This window comes from Aristolochia californica, unplaced genomic scaffold, assembly GCF_029961685.1.
Source record: "Aristolochia californica isolate CCGP_79_NKW_82.1479 unplaced genomic scaffold, dmAriCali1.0.hap1 SCAF_3, whole genome shotgun sequence".
NCBI classification, from domain to species: Eukaryota; Viridiplantae; Streptophyta; class Magnoliopsida; order Piperales; family Aristolochiaceae; genus Aristolochia; species Aristolochia californica.
Window position 1 is genome coordinate 41,558,994 of NW_027181992.1, and position 7,310 is coordinate 41,566,303.

General features: G+C 43.4%; 1 pseudogene; it reads left to right on the forward strand.

Moving 5' to 3' along the window:
* Positions 1-1,954: 1,954 nt before the first annotated feature.
* Positions 1,955-4,890, forward strand: LOC137960141 (uncharacterized; annotated as a pseudogene).
* The last annotated feature ends 2,420 nt before the right edge of the window (positions 4,891-7,310 follow it).

Genomic DNA, 7,310 nt, shown 5'->3' on the forward strand with positions numbered 1-7,310 from the left:
ATGATCGACATCCTGGAGGCATAGGTCTTTCAGCACCGGTTCACTCAATTTTAGGGGACCTCTCGGCAACAGCATTGGAACTTGTGACAACATGCCATTGCTCAACCAGTTGCGATTTCCCAAACTGTGTTCAGATTCCAATTTGCAGCGAGTACATTGAAGTTTTGGACAAGAATGTCGCCGTTATGATTCTTTTGGGAGTCATTGAAGTTGAGATATCTTACTGGCAGCCCAATGACATGAGGGACGCTATACAAAAGGTTGCTGCTGCCTCGGATTACACACTAGTGGAAGGTGTGCTCAGCCACCAGCTTAACTAGTTTGTCATTGCTAAAACCGAACTTCTCGTCAGTGTGAGCAATCCCAAAACTAGTGTTGCTAATGCAAATTCCAGAAAAAGGCAGTATGTGTGTCATCAAGGTTTATATGCGGTGCAATTCGTTAGAAGATTGTTGCATACTTCTGGTGGTACTGGAATAGCCCACATGAGAACACATTTGCATATGTGCCCCTATCAAACTCCTTCAGATTCCGTACATTACTGGATTTCCAGATCTTGGCAGCAGCAAAGGTGGATGTTTCCATTGTTGAGGTGGGTTTAGGAGGACAATTTGATGCAGCTAAAGTGTTGTAGAAACCAGTGTTCAGTGGAAAATCTTACTTGTGATATTACCATAGGAATATCCTAAGACACATTCCTAGTGCCATTACTGGATAGCAAGCAAGCATATTAAAGGATGAAGTGGCAACATTTACTGTTTCCTAGCCAGCAAAAGCCATGATAATAATTGAGAACAAGGCCGCTCACCTAGGTGTGCCTTTACAAATAGCGCCCCCGTTGGACATGGGCTTGCTTATTGATCGACAACTGGGACTTCAAAGAGACCACCGGTGTCTAACTGCAGTACTTGCAATTACCCTCGATCATACATGGATTCAAAAACTGGGACACATTCAAAACACAGACCGGGCCCAGATCTATCTACCTGAGGAGTTTGTGGTAGGATTTTGTTATGGATTCATTAGGGGTTTATTTATAATTTCTATTCATTAGGGGTTTATTTGTAATTTATTGAGCATTATGGGTTTATTTTTAATTTGTTGAACTTATGGCCTTTGGCATGATTTCCCTAACTCCCTATATAGGGGGGTGAGATGAATGAAGAGGGTAAGTATTGAGAAAATTAGATTTAAAAGGTCAGATTCTCCCTCAGATGTCTAGGTCGGATTCTCCCTTTAAGGTCCAAGGTTGAGCTTCCTCCAAAGCTCCTTCATTCTATTTGAGTTCCACCATTACTCGTTCAAGAAACAAGAATTCTCTTCCAACGTCAAGATCATCCATGGAGGGAAGAGAGGAAAGAAGGGTGACTCGATCCATGGCAAGGGAAGAACCTAACATCTTGGTATCAGACAGGTCCACCCTTGGGGATTCCTCTTCCCCAAAGGATTTGCGTAAACTGATTGAGGAAAATCTTCAAAGGATAGAGGCTCAAAATCAATCCATTGACGAGGTTCGTCAGACCACTGTTGACCTGCGTTCGGCCATGGCAGCCATGGATGCATCAATCCAGCTCCTTCTCCAGCGACAGGAGGACAGTGAACTTCGAGCACCGCCACCGGGAAGCTACAATCCTCCGGCCGACCACCACCATCACCACCCGCCGCCACCACCACCACAATTGCGCCACCCACATCCCACAATGGGACCCCATGCATATGGCCCTAATTCGGTGCCCAGTTATACACGACCTGCCGAACCCCTCCCTCCCCATCCATCCCTAGCTCCACTAGCGCAGACCACCGGCAACGATTCATCTCCTCACGAGGGGCTTCTTTGTCAATATGCTCTTCGACTTAATGCACAAATGGCTCGCCACAACACAGAAATCAGAGAAATCCGCAGCGCATGACCTCAGAGAGCCCTCTGTCTCTCCCGCGATGGCGAAGTCCGAAATTGGGGACTTACCATGTCCAAAATCGGAAGGATACCCTGCAAACCCATCGTCGACACAAATGGAAGAGGGTTTGCAGGCCACCCCTCCGTCTCTGGCCGCTCTAAATCTTCCCCCTCTGACGCCGCCAAATATCCGAGAGCTCCCTGTCTCAAAAAACCTCCCCGAACTTTCGAAATCCGACGGCGAGGCGACCTCCAAACCGAAGCCCTCCTCTACCGTCGTAGCGCAACAACACCTGTTTGTCGAGAAGCAGAAATGCTATTGATTTCAGCCACTCCTCCATGCTATTCGCCGTCCACAACGTCTCTAGCTTGACGGGCTAGAAGCTGGCTCGGGGTATAAAAATTCCAGACAACCACTGTTGACGCACTGTGATTTCTGTCCTTCTAAAAATCGACAACAACCCAAACCTCGCGATTTCGATTTCGAAGTTGAAATCGTGGCCCTAGCGGCAGTAGTAAGGTTTCGTCAAGTGGATTTCAAATTGAAACTGCTTCCACAAGCATCTGATAACGAAACTTTCGCGGATTTAATCTCGAATGTTTTTCTCAAGGTCCAAAGAGTCTATTACAGGCTCTTCCCATTGGGTTTTGAACGTTCGGTCTTCGGGGGCCCTTATTTGGTTCACATGGATTTCCAATTTGGGGATAATCCTCGTGCCTTCCACATATTTTCTGAAATGGCCGGTCGAAATGAGAATGTTGGGCAAGCCATGCTTCTCGCATTTAGCCACAACCGGAACGCCAGGGAAACTTGGGTTGTGCGAGAAATGGTAACCATCAAAACTGTTAAGGCTAGACAGGTCTTCGACAACCGTTGAAATCCTACAGTTGAGGTAGATATCATTTGCAGCAATGGGACTTTTGCTAGGGCTGCCGTATATCTGAACCTTAGCAATGTAGACAGGTCTTCTACAGGTATATCTGAACCGCTAAAACTGAAGGATGGGGGATCTGACTATCTTGGCAAAGGTATTCTTAACGTTGTTGAGAATGTCAATGGAATAATTCGGCCTGCCTTAATTGGAAAGGTTCCAACTGAGCAGACTAAGATTGATAACTTCCGGGTCCAAGTACTTGATGGAACAGTTAATGAATGGGATTGGTGCAAACCAAAGCTTGGTGCTACTGCCATTCTCGCAGTTTCTCTTGCCATCTGCAAAATAGGAGCTAGTGTGAAGAATCTCCCTCTATACCAGCACAGTGCCAACCTGACTGGGCACAAGACCTTAGTGCTACCGGTACCTGCTTTCAATGTGCTCAATGGAGGATCTCCTGCTGGCAACAAACTTGCACTGCAGAAGTTTATGATCCTTCCTGTCAGGGCCTCCTCATTCAAGGAAACCATGCAAATGGGAGTCGAAGTGTATCACCATTTGAAGGCTGTAATTAGGAACAACTATGGCCATGTTGTCACATCAGTTCATGGTTCTGAAACTAATGTGGGAAATGCAATACTCAATATGTACTCTAAATGTCGAGCAATATATGCATCTGATAGAGCTTTTGTAACCATGTATAGGAGCGATGAAGTCTTGTGGAGTACTATAATTGGATCTTATGAGCAGAATGGGCTTGGATTTGAAACTTTCAGAAGATGTAGGGAAATGGCAGTGGCCAAATTTGGTCCAACTCAATTCTTTTTTGCCTCTTGTATTTCTGCTTGTTTTGGCTTAGCAGCTTTAGATGTTGGAAGGCAGTTTCATTCTTTGATGATTAAAGCTGGTTTGGTTGGAGATGTCTATGTTGGAAGCTCAGTTGTTGATATGTATGCTAAAGGACTGGCGCAGCATGGAAGAGCAAACAATGCAATTCAAATATTCAACGAGTTGGCGAAAACGAAGACAGATCCTAACAAAACAACCTTCATCTGTTTGCTCACAGCCTATAGTCATGTGGGCCTTCTAGAGGAGAGCATGTTCTTCTTTGATATGTTGTGCGACAACTATAAGATGGAGCCAGAATCTGAACCTTCCTGCTGCTTGGTTGATGTTCTTGGGTGAGTTGGAAAACTCTATGATGCATATAAATTCATTGCTGGCTGCCTTTACAATGTGGGTGTTTCAGTATGGAGAACGTTACTAAGTGCTTGTTGGAAGTATAAGAATGTAAGTATAGGAGAGGAATTAGCAAACAGAGTGATGCAGTTAGAGCCCGATGCTCATGCTTCTTAAGTTCTTCTATCAAATCTCTACTCAGAAGCTGGTTTATGGAAAGAATCTTTGGAAGTCAGAAAGAAAATGGCAAAGACTGGAGTAACAAAGGATCCTGGAAGTAGCTGGGTGATTATAAATGATCAATTGCATAAATTTTCAATAGGCGAATTTTTACATCCTGTAAGGCCTTAACTGAGGCACCTGTGAGACAGGTTATTGTTGTTTCTTCTCCCCTTGCTGTTCTTATGCCAACAACGTGGTCCAAAGATACAATCATGGATGAGACTTTCTGGTCAGGCAAAGTATACTACAGAAGAACTGGGAACTGGTACTACCTTGCAAAAATAGCAGCCGCAAGTTAAGCTTTGGAGTATGGATAGAAACACAACATCCAGCACAGAGTTGCTGTCCGAGATGTTGTTGAAGCTCTTCTACTTATCTATGCCAGATCAGATGCATCGAGGAGATCCATATGTGGCCCCATGCAATACGGGCACAAGCTTTAGTTGAAAAAAAAAAAAAAAATTGTTCCTCTGCTAGGTTGCTCTACTTTTGTACGGACATCCCATTCTACATTCGAGCTTGAGGGCAAGCTCGTTCTCGAGTAGGGGAGTAATGTTATGGATTCATTAGGGGTTTATTTGCAATTTTTATTCATTAGGGGTTTATTTGTAATTTTTTTGAAAATTAGGGGTTTATTTGTAATTTGTTGAAAATTAGGGGTTTATTTGTAATTTGTTGAACATTATGGGTTTATTTGTAATTTTTTGAACTTATGGCCTTTGGCATGTTTTCCCTAACTCCTTATATAGGGAGGTGAGATGAATGAAGAGGGTAAGTATTGAGAAAATTAGATTTAATAGGTCAGATTCTCCTTCAGAGGTCTAGGTCGGATTCTCCCTTTGAGGTCCAAGGTTGAGCTTCCTCCAAAGCTCCTTCGTTCTATTTGAGTTTCACCATTACTCGTTCAAGAAACAAGAATTCTCTTCCAACGTCAAGATCATCCATGGAGAGAAGAGAGGAAAGAAGGTGACTCGATCCATGGCAAGGGAAGAACCTAACAGACTTGTACAGGCCAAATTAATAAATCTGGCACAGGTGCTAATTGACCCACTATTGAGTTCAAAGTGGAACCTAGCTGCCAACGATTTTCGGCCAACTATTTTCAGTCCCAATTGACCCTGACTGGGAGAAGGATGATGTTTATTTGAACCATTGGAATGATGCAAGGAGGATGATGCGGTCAGCAACCCAACACTCTCGAGCTGCTCATAATGCTTATATATGAGGTGACCATTTCTCTACTCAGTAGCTTTCCAAAAAAAAAAAAAATCCCACAAAATTTCTGTCTGTGCAGCTACATTAGCACGCTTCCACTGCTTGGTGTCTAGTGGGCTGACACAATTAAAGTGGGTGCTACTTGGGATGATGTGGATCAATTGTGGCAAGCATACCCTACCTTCGAGCTTGCGGTCAAGCTTGTTCTCCAGGAGGGGTGTGATGTTATGAACCTAATAGTGAGTCGAGTCAGGCAGAGGCACCACGGCTGAGTCAATTAATCTGATTAAGTCAATTATGTAGTCATTTATTTTATTTTTCAAGTTAAATGCCATGGAAGGGCAAAACTATAATTTTCTCTTGTGGACATGAACCCTATTTAAGGGACAACATGGAATGAAATGGACAAGTCTAATTTCACTCAAAACAAAGGATTGACGTTCTCCTCAATGAACCCTAGGATCAGGTCTCCCTTTGACGAGCCTGACTTCTTCACTTCTTCGTTCTCTTCTTCGTTTTTCCTTGTGAATCGCGTTGTGGGATATGGAACCATAACAGTGAGTTGTCCTTTCCTCTTTGTTTTGGGGTTGAGTTTCTTTCAGCAAGAAGATTCCCTAGGATACCTGAGAGTCTGTCGATCTGGAGATTCATATTTGGGATTTGTTCCAAATTCTGGATGATTTGAGCAAACCTTCTCTTGTTTTCTGCCTGCGCAGTGTACCCTCTGATCACCAACTCTCTTAACTCATCTTTGTAGGAATTCCCCGTGTTACCCTTCTCTGATACCAAGTTGTTATAGTCCCTTGCCATGGATCTAGTTACTCGGCTAGGGATTGGGGAATCCAGAATTTGAAGGACAAATTCAGCACTGGAAGGTGGTGCTGCTCTCGGTTAAGAGGTATAGGAATCTCTTGTTGAAATCGGAAAAGAGGTTGAGAGACCACTTGTTGTTCATGGGAAGGGAGGCTGAGAAACCTCTTTCTGTTCATGGAAAAGAGGTTTAGAGACCTCTCTGCTCTCGGTGAGGGTATATGGAACAAGAGAGATAAAAAAGGGTAAGAGAGAAATTCAGATTCAAGAGGGAACCTGGACCTAGAGCTCGTTAAGGAGAACTCCAAACCCAAGAGCTCGTCAAGGAGAACTCTTTACCCTATTTAAACTAAAATTAGACTTGTCTTTCTTCATTCCTCTCTTTCCCTCTAAGTAGGGCTGACACAAACATAGTTTAGGGTTTAAAAATTACACTTCTGCCCCTATGACATTCTAACTTAAACAATTAATCTAAAAAAGAAATTAAAAGCAATATAAAATATGAAACTAAAAGAAATTAACCCAGTGACTCAGTGGTGACTCCTTTGGATGACTCAATTAGCTATTGAGTCCACAATAGAGATGGACAAAACAAGTGCACCCAAAGACCTTCACGAGAAGAGAAATGGGTCTTGACTAAGAAATTGTTATGGTCCCTAGCCATGGATCTAGTAACTCGGTGAGGTATAGATGAATCTAGCACATTAAGAGGGTTTGACTCACTGTAATGATCCAAGAACAACCTGTTCTCTTTGCTAAATTCGTTTCCCTTGAAAAGGAGTTTCCTTTTCTTAATTATGGATGAAACCAGAGAATTAATGGAGCTCCTCGATGCCCCAACGTGGAACCCCCTTTCTTATGACTCACGTCAAGGTAGGGTTTCCTCTACCATGCAATACTGGTAACTTACGTAAAAACAAACAGAATTCTAATCTTCAATATTTGGAACAAGATTAAGAATTACCTCTTGATGTCAACACCAATCCAGCAACCAGAATTCGTCCTCCTTCCTGGTTAGCTCACGCCAATGTAGACTGGGCCGGATCCCCAGATGACAGAAAATCTACTTCAGGATTTTGTACGATGGTTGGAGGGAATTTGGTTACATAGAA